General features: G+C 47.7%; 1 protein-coding gene across 5 annotated transcripts in view; it reads right to left on the bottom strand.

Annotated features, from left to right (window-relative positions):
• The window catches only part of ehmt1 (euchromatic histone-lysine N-methyltransferase 1), a 53,614-nt gene that overhangs the window by 31,837 nt on the left and 7,745 nt on the right, over positions 1-14,032 (bottom strand). The window contains 1 exon segment of one of the 5 annotated variants that reach the window (NM_001102698.1): positions 8,216-8,449. The exons of 3 other annotated variants lie outside the window; for them this stretch is intronic. The gene's annotated coding sequence lies outside the window, so the exon portion shown is untranslated. 5 annotated transcript variants of the gene reach the window in all.

Genomic DNA, 14,032 nt, shown 5'->3' with positions numbered 1-14,032 from the left:
CCACCAAGTCCTTGCCTTCTAAAAGGTCAACACACCCAATTGCTTGCATTCTAGGTCAACAATCTGCAGCCTAGCTGAGGATGCTGGGAGATGTATTCTAGCCCTATCTTCCAAGGCTATGCAGGCCAAGCCTGAAGCAGAACTTGTCCACGCTCCCGCTATGGAAACCACACCGTGAAATTTCCTCAAACTCGTCAACCCACCAAGGCATGTGGTGGCCAAACCAGGCAAGTTGAAGAGTCTGGAAACCTTCACCCTCACAAAGTCTAAGAGGCAGTTGATAAGGGACTATAAAATAATGGGTGGAGGGGGGGGGGGGGGGAGTACTGCAGTGAAAACATTGAATAAAATGAGCTTGAAAGTGTTATTTTTAGGAAAATCAAGGTGACCCCACCCAGTCCTTGACTTCTAAAAGGTCAACACACCCAACTGTTTGCATTCTAGGTCAACAATCTGCAGCCTAGCTGAGGATTCTGGGAGATGTAGTCAAGCAGGACTTGTCCACGCTCCCTTACCACTTCCTGCTTTGAAGACCTGCAAGCAGTGGTGGTGGTGGTGGTGGGGGGGGGGGGTTGTTTATTACCCCTTGGTTCCCACTGCAGGAAATGCTTATGCAACACGGAAAAAAGGTGAAATAACACAAAAAAAATAGAAAGAATTTTGCCTGGATGGGGGCTGATTGCCTTCCAGAAAACCACCGAAGAAGAAGAAAAAAAAAAAAAAGCTCCATCACAGAGTGTGTATGGGTGTGAATGGATCAGGTGGTAGGGCTCCCTCTACTGAGCATGCCCGGTGGAGGAGACCATTTCCCTTGCCCGGGGGAGGCTGCAGCCATTTCATAGACGGAGCAGACTGACTGGGGATGGTGTTTGAATAGCCAAGAACAAAAGCAGCTCCCAACATCTGTACGAGGCAAGAGGAATGTGGAGCTCGTCTGACGGCTCCACGTGGCTCACCCAAGCCAAGCTTGATAGGACTTGATCCCAAATCCAAGGGAGGGGGGGGGGGATATAGGACATTCAACTAAAAAAAATAGAATTTTTAATTTGCCACAAGGGAGGGGAGGGGGGACATCAACTGTTAGAGCTGCTTCCTCTTCAGCTTGAGGGGTATTTTAGGAGCCTCCAAGCCTGGAGCTGCCGTGTTTAGACAAACATTCCTCAGGCTCAGCAGAACCTCATGGGGAATTAATATGGGGAGGTTCTTCTGCTCCCAGTTACAATGTGCCCAGGGGGCAATCCCAGCATTAAGGGCCCAACACCTCCAAGGTCTTTCAGATGCTATGGGTTTAACCTTCTGCAGTGAGGGGACTCCATGGTTGTCATAGGTACCCAACAGGTAAAGGTGCCCACTTATAAGGAACCAAAGGCCTGAAAGAGCCCCCTAACTGGCCTTCAGGCTGGGCCCCCTTAGCCCATAACAAGGTTACAGATATATAGAAACATTGGGGTAACAGTCACCCCACTATAGTTCCAGGGGTACCCAGGGCACAAATAAGCACTCACCCCAAATCCCCCCCTAACTGGCCTTCAGGCTGGGCCCCCTTAGCCCATAACAAGGTTACAGATATATAGAAACATTGGGGTAACAGTCACCCTGCTATAGTTCCAGGGGTACCCAGGGCACAAATAAGCACTCACCCCAAATCCCCCCCTAACTGGCCTTCAGGCTGGGCCCCCTTAGCCCATAACAAGGTTACAGATATATAGAAACATTGGGGTAACAGTCACCCCGCTATAGTTCCAGGGGTACCCAGGGCACAAATAAGCACTCACCCCAAATCCCCCCCTAACTGGCCTTCAGGCTGGGCCCCCTTAGCCCATAACAAGAAGAGGACCCCGGACAGACATACAAATACAGGAACCCCAATAAGTGGAATAAATAGGCCAAGTTGTGCCGGTTCCAGGTATCGGTGCCGTCGCTCCGGCTGAGACTAAAAGGCAGACAAGGGGGATGGGATGTTTCAAAGAAAGAAAAAAAAAAAAAGCAATGCCATGGAAACTGCTAGAAGTGTGCCCTACTTTTTTCCAACGTAAAATACATAATTTAGCGAGGGATGTGGCGCTGTAGCGGCGCAGCCATGATGCCAATTGGACCCAACGTTGCAAGGAAATAGAAAGAAGCCACATTCCAGAACAATCCAAAATATCAAACACCCAACGCAATGTGAGCCTATATATATGCGCGTTTTGCACAGAGTGAAAATTTTTTTACGGGGGGGGGGGGAACGTATTTAGGTCCAGTGCGGCCCCTAAACACCCCCTACATAGTACACGTGGCATCACCCAATTAAGTTAAGGGGGAGCCCACTTACCAGTACTAGTGAACCCCAGCAGTAAAGGCTTTCATGATGGTTCCCACACTGCGGAGTCCAAAGGGAAGACTAGTTAAAGGGGTGGGTCACCTTTTAGTATGTTATAGAATGGCCAAGTCTAAGCAACTTTGCAATTGGTCTTCATTATTTATTTCTTATAGTTTTTGAATTATTTGCCTTTTTCTTCCCGGATTTAAAATGGGGGGTCACTGACCCCGGCAGCCAAACCCTATTGCTCTGTGAGGCTCCAGTTTTATTGTTATTGTTACTTTTTATTCCTTATCTTTCTATTCAGCCCCTCCCCTATTCATATACCAGCCTCTCATTCAAACCACTCCCTGGTTGCTAAGGTAATTTGAGCCCTAGCAACAGGATAACTGACCCCGGCAGCCAAACCCTATTGCTCTATGAGGCTCCAGTTTTATTGTTATTACTTTTTATTCCTTATCTTTCTATTCAGCCCCTCCCCTATTCATATACCAGCCTCTCAATCAAACCACTACGTGGTTGCTAAGGTAATATGAGCCCTAGCAACAGGATAACTGACCCCGGCAGCCAAACCCTATTGCTCTGTGAGGCTCCAGTTTTATTGTTATTGTTACTTTTTATTCCTTATCTTTCTATTCAGCCCCTCCCCTATTCATATACCAGCCTCTCAATCAAACCACTACGTGATTGCTAAGGTAATATGAGCCCTAGCAACAGGATAACTGACCCCGGCAGCCAAACCCTATTGCTCTGTGAGGCTCCAGTTTTATTGTTATTGTTACTTTTTATTCCTTATCTTTCTATTCAGCCCCTCCCCTATTCATATTCCAGCCAGTCAATCAAACCACTCCCTGGTTGCTAAGGTAATTTAAGCCCTAGCAACAGGATAACTGACCCCGGCAGCCAAACCCTATTGCTCTGTGAGGCTCCAGTTTTATTGTTATTGTTACTTTTTATTCCTTATCTTTCTATTCGGCCCCTCATCCAAAACACTCCCTGGTTGCTAAGGTAACTGGGACCCTAGCAACCAGATAGCTGCTCAAACTCCAAACTGGAGAGCAGCCGAACAAAAAGTGAAAAACTACATACAAAATTGTCTCAGAATATCACTTTTTACATCATACCAAAAGTTAACTCATAGGTGAGGAACACCTTTAAGTTGAAACTTGGTGGAGAATGCGCATTTGCCCTGAACTTGAAGGCCAACCTTGTTAAGATAATAGATAATCTCACGGAGAATAAAAATTTCGCAATTATATTTGCCCATTAAATGCGCCAGTCCTGTCCGGGTTTATAAGTATAAACATGTTTATCTATTCCAGTATATCTAAGCAATCCAATAATAAATCTTAATACGGTTGGTCTTCAAATTGGGGAAAAATACGCATTCTCCACCAAGTTTTGACTTTTAGTAGGATGTAGAGACTGATATTCAGAGACAATTTGCAATTGGTCGTCATTTTTTATTATTTGTAGTTATTTCACTTTTTGTTCAGCAGCTCTCCTGTTTGGAGTTTCAGCAGCTATCTGGTTGCTAGGGTCCAAATTACCTTAGCAACTAGGAAGTGGCTTGTAGAAGAGACAGGTATATGAATAGGGGAGGGGCTGAATAGAAAGATAAGGAATAAAAAGTAACAATAACAATAAAACTGGAGCCTCACAGAGCAATAGGGTTTGGCTGCCGCAGGCAGTTATCCTGTTGCTAGGGCTCCAATTACCTTAGCAACCAGGGAGGGGTTTGAATGAGAGACTGGTATATGAATAGGGGAGGGGCTAAATAGAAAGATAAGGAATAAAAAGTAACAATAACAATAAAACTGGAGCCTCACAGAGCAATAGGGTTTGGCTTCCGGGGTCAGTTATCCTGTTGCTAGGGCTCCAATTACCTTAGCAACCAGGGAGGGGTTTGAATGAGAGACTGGTATATGAATAGGGGAGGGGCTAAATAGAAAGATAAGGAATAAAAAGTAACAATAACAATAAAACTGGAGCCTCACAGAGCAATAGGGTTTGGCTGCCGCAGGCAGTTATCCTGTTGCTAGGGCTCCAATTACCTTAGCAACCAGGGAGGGGTTTGGATGAGAGACTGGTATATGAATAGGGGAGGGGCTAAATAGAAAGATAAGGAATAAAAAGTAACAATAACAATAAAACTGGAGCCTCACAGAGCAATAGGGTTTGGCTGCCGGGGTCAGTGACCCCCATTTGAAATCTGGGAAGAAAAAGGCAAATAACTCAAAAACTATAACAAATAAATAATGAAGACCAATTGAAAAGTTGCTTAGAACAGACATTAAAAGTTAACCGAAAGGTGAACCCACCCCCCTTGAACTCCCGGCAGTCGGCCAAGGATCCCATGTTCATTAGTCAGAAACCTTCCACCTGTAGGACAGGTCTATCTGGGAAGATCAGAAGATACCACCCACCCCTCTGGGGGAGGGGGGGTTTAATGTTCCTCACTCAGTATATCCACACATAACCTGCCATTAGAGCTACTTAGTAGCAACTACTTGTCACGGCTACTAAACACTAGAACACTAAGGTTAAAGACACACAGAGCTACTTAGTAGCAGCTTCTTGTCACGGCTACTAAACACTAGAACACTAAGGTTAAAGACACACAGAGCTACTTAGTAGCAGCTTCTTGTCACGGCTACTAAACACTAGAACCCTAAGGTTAAAGACACACAGAGCTACTTAGTAGCAGCTTCTTGTCACGGCTACTAAACACTAGAACACTAAGGTTAAAGACGTATGGAGCTACTGAGTAGAAACTACTTGTCACAGCTACTAAACACTAGAACACTAAGGTTAAAGACGAACGGAGCTACTTAGTAGCAACTACTTGTCACGGCTACTAAACACTAGAACACTAAGGTTGAAGACACACGGAGCTAGTTAGTAGCAACTACTTGTCACGGCTACTAAACACTAGAACACTAAGGTTGAAGACACACGGAGCTAGTTAGTAGCAACTACTTGTCACGGCTACTAAACACTAGAACACTAAGGTTAAAGACGCACGGAGCTAGTTAGTAGCAGCTTCTTGTCACGGCTACTAAACACGAGAACACTAAGGTTAAAGACGCACGGAGCTAGTTAGTAGCAACTACTTGTCATGGCTACTAAACACTAGAACACTAAGGTTGAAGACACACGGAGCTAGTTAGTAGCAACTACTTGTCATGGCTACTAAACACTAGAACACTAAGGTTAAAGACGAACGGAGCTACTTAGTAGCAACTACTTGTCACGGCTACTAAACACTAGAACACTAAGGTTGAAGACACACGGAGCTAGTTAGTAGCAACTACTTGTCACGGCTACTAAACACTAGAACACTAAGGTTGAAGACACACGGAGCTAGTTAGTAGCAACTACTTGTCACGGCTACTAAACACTAGAACACTAAGGTTAAAGACGCACGGAGCTAGTTAGTAGCAGCTTCTTGTCACGGCTACTAAACACGAGAACACTAAGGTTAAAGACGCACGGAGCTAGTTAGTAGCAACTACTTGTCATGGCTACTAAACACTAGAACACTAAGGTTGAAGACACACGGAGCTAGTTAGTAGCAACTACTTGTCATGGCTACTAAACACTAGAACACTAAGGTTGAAGACACACGGAGCTAGTTAGTAGCAACTACTTGTCACGGCTACTAAACACTAGAACACTAAGGTTGAAGACACACGGAGCTAGTTAGTAGCAGCTTCTTGTCACGGCTACTAAACACTAGAACACTAAGGTTAAAGACGAACGGAGCTACTTAGTAGCAGCTTCTTGTCACGGCTACTAAACACTAGAACACTAAGGTTAAAGACGCACGGAGCTAGTTAGTAGCAGCTTCTTGTCACGGCTACTAAACACGAGAACACTAAGGTTAAAGACACACGGAGCTACTTAGTAGCAGCTACAATAGCAGAGGCAATAGTCTCTGGAGGGGTATTTAGTAGCTGCTACTAAGTAGCTCCGTGTGTCTTCACCCTTAAATGACAAACAAACAGCGACAGCAGCTAAAGGGATAATTAGCCGACAGAGAGGGAAGGGTCGCCGGCCGGTACCGGTAAGTTCTAAACCCACAGAACCTGCTTGAATGGATGCCCCCCTCATACAGCCTACTTACCCCTCTGCCCCCCCACGGCGCTTGGGGCAGAAGCCAAAGTACCCACCAAGCCACACACACAAGATAGGGGTATAATAAGGGATAAAAACACAATATAATTCACTGATTCCCTTTCTATAAGAACACAAAGGGTAAAGACGCATGGAGCTACTTTGTAGCAGCTACTAAACACTGGGTGAAGACACACGGCCCGATTAGTCGCCGAGCCTTTTTGATAAAATCTGCACAACGAAATTGCGTGTGCGAATTGTCGCGGAGCAACAATAATACTCTATGGGCGGAAAGTCGCTGTGACCGGGTTAATTAAAAGTTGCGGCGACTAATCGTCCCGTGTGTCCTTGCCCTAAGGGTAGAGAAACACAGAGCTACTTAGAAGCAACTATTTGACACTAGAACACTAACGTTGAAGGCACACGGAGCTACTTAGTAGCAACTACTTGTCACAGCTACTAAACGCTAGAACACTAAGGGCGAAGACACACAGGGCGATTCGTCCATAAAGTATAGTTGCGTTGCTGTGACAAATCGTCCACGCATTTTTAAAAAGTTGCGGCGACTAATCGCCCCATGTGTCTTCGCCCTAAGGGTAAGGACACATGGATCTACTTAGTAGCAGCTACTTGTCACGGCTACTAAACACTAGAACACTAAGGTTGAAGACACACAGAGCTACTTAGTAGCAGCTAATTGTCACGGCTACTAAACACTAGAACACCAAGGTTGAAGACACACAGAGCTACTTAGTAGCAGCTACTTGTCACGGCTACTAAACACTAGAACACTAAGGGCGAAGACACACAGAGCTACTTAGTAGCAGCTAATTGTCACGGCTACTAAACACTAGAACACTAAGGGCGAAGACACACAGAGCTACTTAGTAGCAGCTAATTGTCACGGCTACTAAACACTAGAACACTAAGGTTGAAGACACACAGAGCTACTTAGTAGCAGCTAATTGTCACGGCTACTAAACACTAGAACACCAAGGTTGAAGACACACAGAGCTACTTAGTAGCAGCTAATTGTCACGGCTACTAAACACTAGAACACTAAGGGCGAAGACACACAGAGCTACTTAGTAGCAGCTAATTGTCACGGCTACTAAACACTAGAACACTAAGGGCGAAGACACACAGAGCTACTTAGTAGCAGCTAATTGTCACGGCTACTAAACACTAGAACACCAAGGTTGAAGACACACAGAGCTACTTAGTAGCAGCTAATTGTCACGGCTACTAAACACTAGAACACTAAGGGCGAAGACACACAGAGCTACTTAGTAGCAGCTACTTGTCACGGCTACTAAACACTAGAACACTAAGGTTGAAGACACACAGAGCTACTTAGTAGCAGCTACTTGTCACGGCTACTAAACACTAGAACACTAAGGTTGAAGACACACAGAGCTACTTAGTAGCTACTACTTGACACTAGAACACTACGGTTGAAAACACACGGAGCTACTTAGTAGCTACTACTTGACACTAGAACACTACGGTTGAAAACACACGGAGCTACTTAGTAGCAGCTACAATAGCAGAGGCAATAGTCTATGGCGGGGTATTTAGTATCTGCTTCTAAGTAGCTCCATGCGTCTTCACTCTTAAATGACAAACAAACAGCGACAGCAGCTAAAGGGATAATTATCCGAGGGAGAGTGACGCCGGTACCGGTAAGTTCTAAACCCACAGAACCTGCTTGAATGGATGCCCCCCTCATACAGCCTACTTACCCCCCTACCCCCCCCCCCCGGCGCTTGGGGCAGAAGCAGAAGCCAGAGTACCCACCAAGCCACACACACAAGATCTCCTTGTTCTACTTGTTCAGCCCTCCATGCTGAGCCTCCTGTTCCACAAGCAGCCAAGTCTCCTTAACCCCCACCCGTAACCAGACAGGATCAGGGTCCCTGAGCGCACATCCGTCCTGCTCCATCCTCTTGCCCCGGCCGGGGCTTGGGAGACATTGCTGGGGGGCCCCTGGCAGACTCCAGGCCTATAGAAGTCCGGACGCGCACGTTCCAGTCCCAGTGTGAGTGCAGCTCCGGGCATGCTCAGTGCAGACGCAGCTCCTTCCATTGTACGAGACCGGCTCTCCGGCCCCGACAGGGAGGAAGTGTCATCCATGCGACGAGTCAGGGTCCCCCCGGCTTCTCTGGCAGCCCAGCGGGGCCCTCCTTCCTCCATCCTGCCCCCGAGTGCAAGCTCTTACACCAAACAATGCAGCGGGGGGGAAGCCGGGGGCAAACAATGGGAGCTCTCTCTTGCAACTGAGCTGGGAAGCAGCCTTTTTTTAATTTAATTGTTACCCTGGGAACGTGTAGGGATCAGCACCGAGAGGCAAGGCCGTAAAGCAAGGATGGCATGTCCAGTGTAAAGTAGGACGGTGCGGCCTCTGGCCCTTTAACTTGTTGTTAAACTACAACTCCCAGCTGTCAGGGGGAGGTCAGAGGTTGGGGGAGCAACCGCACAAACTGAATTCCTAGTAACAAACAGAAGTTTTCCACTAAGAATAGGCTAACCCTAATAAGCACTTATAGGGCAACAGAGCCGTCAGTAATAACTTACCCCCACCCCCAGGTCCCTCACAATCTACCCCACATAGGACCTAAACACAACTGTTTCCTCTACTGTGTTCTGTAAAGAGGGGGCAGAGTAGAGGGGTTAGATTAGAGAGTTAGGGTAGAGGGGGTAAAGTAGAGAGTTAGGGTAGAGGGGGTAGAGTAGAGAGTTAGGGTAGAGGGGGTAGAGTAGAGAGTTAGGGTAGAGGGGGTAGAGTAGAGAGTTAGGGTAGAGGGGGTAGAGTAGAGGGTTAAGGTAGAGGGGGTAGAGTAGAGGGGTGTGGGGTAGAGGGGGTAGAGTAGAGGGGTGTGGGGTAGAGTAGAGGGTAAGGGTGAAAGGGTGAGGGGGAAGAGTGGAGTAGAGGGGTGAGGGGGTAGAGTGGAGTAGAGGGGTGAGGGGGTAGAGTGGAGTAGAGGGGTGAGGGAGCAGAGTGGAGTAGAGGGGTGAGGGGGTAGAGTGGAGTAGAGGTAGAGTAGAGGGGGTAGAGTGGAGTAGAAGGGTGAGAGGTAGAGTAGAGGGGGTAGAGTAGAGGTTTGAGGGGGTAGAGAGGAGTAGAAGGGTGAGGGAGCAGAGTAGAGGGTTGAGGGGGTAGAGTGGAGTAGAGGGGGTTGAGTAGAGGTTTGAGGGGGTAGAGAGGAGTAGAAGGGTGAGGGAGCAGAGTAGAGGGTTGAGGGGGTAGAGTGGAGTAGAGGGGGTTGAGTAGAGGTTTGAGGGGGTAGAGAGGAGTAGAAGGGTGTGGGGGCAGAGTGGAGTAGAGGGGGTAGAGTGGAGTAGAGGGGTGAGGGGGTAGAGTGGAGTAGAAGGGTGAGGGGGCAGAGTGGAGTAGAAGGGTGAGGGAGCAGAGTGGAGTAGAGGGGTGAGAGGTAGAGTAGAGGGGGTAGAGTAGAGGTTTGAGGGGGTAGAGAGGAGTAGAAGGGTGAGGGAGCAGAGTGGAGTAGAGGGGTGAGAGGTAGAGTAGAGGGGGTAGAGTAGAGGTTTGAGGGGGTAGAGTGGAGTAGAAGGGTGAGGGAGCAGAGTGGAGTAGAGGGGTGAGAGGTAGAGTAGAGGGGGTAGAGTAGAGGTTTGAGGGGGTAGAGTGGAGTAGAAGGGTGAGGGAGCAGAGTGGAGTAGAGGGGTGAGAGGTAGAGTAGAGGGGGTAGAGTAGAGGTTTGAGGGGGTAGAGAGGAGTAGAAGGGTGAGGGAGCAGAGTGGAGTAGAGGGGGTAGAGTAGAGGTTTGAGGGGGTAGAGAGGAGTAGAAGGGTGTGGGGGCAGAGTGGAGTAGAGGGGGTAGAGTAGAGGTTTGAGGGGGTAGAGAGGAGTAGAAGGGTGTGGGGGCAGAGTGGAGTAGAGGGGGTAGAGTAGAGGTTTGAGGGGGTAGAGGGGTGAGAGTAGAGAGGGTAGAGTAGTGGGGTGAGGGGTGTAGAGGGGTGAGAGTAGAGAGGGTAGAGGGGGGAGGGTAGAGGGGTGAGAGTAGTGGGGGTAGAGTAGAGGGGTGAAGGAAGAGAGGGTAGAGGGGGTAGAGGGGTGAGTGTAGAGATGGGCTGGTGGGCAACATCCTGAGCCCCTTCAGGCCCCTTTGCCAGAGATCTAACAAGAGCAGGCACGGCTTCAACTGAGCATGCCCAGTGCCGGTGACCACTGACATGAGGAGCTGGAGCGGTGCGAGATGTAAATGCCAAACCCACTGCGCAACTCTGTGTTTAGAGCTTCCTGTTTTGCGCTTCGGGAAAGGGGATTGGCCCCCAATTATTACCGAGGTCCCCCTACCGACTCTCGTCTCCAACCCCCATAGCAACAGCTCTATCCCCTACCGGGGCACAATCAGCCTTCAGCATTGTATCCCTTCCCATCGGCAACTCGTCGGTTAATCAATCAGCCGAACAATGAGGGCTTTATCCCCACATCGATTAACCGCCCCCTAATCTAATTAATCACATCCTGATACACAGAACGTAAGGGGACGGGGCTCAGCCCACAAGCAACGAAACACTGAGTTTTACCCAACAAACTATAGAATGCGTAAAAAAGGGACTGCAACTATCATTTATTTATTAGTGGGAATATATCATGAGCTCTGCAGTACTATATATATATATATATATATACACACACACGCTATATATATATATTTCTTTTTTCTCTATTTCCTTTTGAAGATACATACACAAAGCAGAGGGGTTGCCTTGGCAACAAAGACTAATTTTTTTTTTTTTTTTTTTTAGAATTATTACCGTTTTACTTACCCCCCCGCCATGTACTAACCATTGAAAGCATTTCTGGGGGGGGAGGGATAAATGTATAAGGGGCGCGGCATGGAGCGAGACATCCTTGTGTCAGAGAGACAGACAATCCCTTTACTGAAGAACAATCTGTCATTCATTAGACAGGCTGCCATGTTACCCTACTCATAGATACATAGATGTTTCTATATATCTGTAACCTTGTTATGGGCTAAGGGGGCCCAGCCTGAAGGCCAGTTAGGGGGGGATTTGGGGTGAGTGCTTATTTGTGCCCTGGGTACCCCTGGAACTATAGCAGGGTGACTGTTACCCCAATGTTTCTATATATCTGTAACCTTGTTATGGGCTAAGGGGGCCCAGCCTGAAGGCCATTTAGGGGGGGATTTGGGGTGAGTGCTTATTTGTGCCCTGGGTACCCCTGGAACTATAGCGGGGTGACTGTTACCCCAATGTTTCTATATATCTGTAACCTTGTTATGGGCTAAGGGGGCCCAGCCTGAAGGCCAGTTAGGGGGGGATTTGGGGTGAGTGCTTATTTGTGCCCTGGGTACCCCTGGAACTATAGCAGGGTGACTGTTACCCCAATGTTTCTATATATCTGTAACCTTGTTATGGGCTAAGGGGGCCCAGCCTGAAGGGCAGTTAGGGGGGGATTTGGGGTGCTTATTTGTGCCCTGGGTACCCCTGGAACTATAGCGGGGTGACTGTTACCCCAATGTTTCTATATATCTGTAACCTTGTTATGGGCTAAGGGGGCCCAGCCTGAAGGGCAGTTAGGGGGGGATTTGGGGTGAGTGCTTATTTGTGCCCTGGGTACCCCTGGAACTATAGCGGGGTGACTGTTACCCCAATGTTTCTATATATCTGTAACCTTGTTATGGGCTAAGGGGGCCCAGCCTGAAGGCCAGTTAGGGGGGGATTTGGGGTGAGTGCTTATTTGTGCCCTGGGTACCCCTGGAACTATAGCGGGGTGACTGTTACCCCAATGTTTCTATATATCTGTAACCTTGTTATGGGCTAAGGGGGCCCAGCCTGAAGGCCAGTTAGGGGGGGGATTCATTGCAAATATTCAATGCTGACCCACTGGAACCCCTTCTGTCCTACCTGCCTCCAATAATCACAGTCCCAACATGACTTCTGCTTTACACTTACGATATACACAGAAAGGGTTAACGCAATAAACAGTCATTCGGACCACCCAGAACCGTGGGTGACAGCAGACGTAGCAGTAAGCGGCACCCACACAATAAAGACCTTTTTGTCCTCTCAGAAAATATTAAATAGAACCTAAATTAGACACCTCGGCAGCCAAATTGACACCTTCTGGATGTCGTTGAGTTGCAATGCAATCTAGATGGGATTCTAACACAACGACAAAAACCAAGAGGTCCCTACTACAAGAAGAACACCCCACCAGCCAGCGGAGATAAACAGACGCACCCTATAAGAGGCTCTACAGAAGGAAGATCAACCTCATGGATGTCACCGAGTTGCAATGCAATCTAGATGGGATTCTAACACAACAACAAAAACCAGGAGGTCCCTACTACAAGAAGAACACCCCAACACCCAGCGGAGATAAACAGACAAGCCTTAAGATCAACCTCATGGATGTTCTTGAGTTGCAATGCAATCTAGATGGGATTCTAATGCAATGACAAAAACCAGGAGACCTATTCTACAAGAAGAACACCCAGTGGAGATAAAGAGACACCCTGTAAGGGGCTCTAGAGAAGGAAGATCAACCTTATGGATGTCATTGAGTTGCAATCTGGATGGGATTCTAATGAAACAACAAAACCAGGAGGTCCGTTCTACAAGAGGAACACCCCACCACCCAGCGGAGATAAACAGATGCACCCTATAACAGGCTCTACAGAAGGAAGCTCAACCTCATGGATGTTGTTGAGTTGCAATGCAATCCAAATGGGATTCTAATGAAACAACAAAACCAGGAGGTCCCTACTACAAGAGGAACACCCCACCACCCAGCAGAGATAAACAGACGCGCCCTACAAGAGGCTCTATAGAAGGAAGATCAACCTCATGGATGTTGTTGAGTTGCAAAGCAATCTAGATGGAATTCTAACGCAACAACAAAATCAGGAGGCCTGTTCTACAAGAATAACACCCTACCACCCAGCAGAGATAAACAGACGCGCCCTACAAAAGGCTCTATAGAAGGAAGATCAACCTCATGGATGTTGTTGAGTTGCAAAGCAATCTAGATGGAATTCTAACGCAACAACAAAATCAGGAGGCCTGTTCTACAAGAATAACACCCTACCACCCAGCAGAGAAACAGACGCGCCCTACAAGAGGCTCTATAGAAGGAAGATCAGCCTCATGGATGTTGTTGAGTTGCAAAGCAATCTAGATGGAATTCTAACGCAACAACAAAATCAGGAGGCCTGTTCTACAAGAATAACACCCCACCACCCAGCGGAGATAAACAGATGCACCCTATAACAGACTCTACAGCAGGAACATCAACCTCATGGATGTTGCTGAGTTGCAATGCAATCTAGATGGGATTCTAACACAACAACAAAAACCAGGAGGTCCCTGCTACAAGAAGAACACCCCACCACCCAGCGGAGATAAACAAACGTGCCCTATAAGAGGCTCTACAGCAGGAACATCAACCTCATGGATGTTGCTGAGTTGCAATGCAATCTAGATGGGATTCTAACACAACAACAAAAACCAGGAGGTCCCTGCTACAAGAAGAACACCCCACCACCCAGCGGAGATAAACAAACGTGCCCTATAAGAGGCTCTACAGAAGGAAGATCAACCTCATGGATGTTGTTGAGTTGCAATGCG

Source organism: Xenopus tropicalis, chromosome 8 (assembly GCF_000004195.4).
Source record: "Xenopus tropicalis strain Nigerian chromosome 8, UCB_Xtro_10.0, whole genome shotgun sequence".
In the NCBI taxonomy this organism is placed as follows: Eukaryota; Metazoa; Chordata; class Amphibia; order Anura; family Pipidae; genus Xenopus; species Xenopus tropicalis.
Note: the sequence above shows the minus strand (reverse complement) of the source record. Positions and strands in the feature narration are given on the sequence as shown.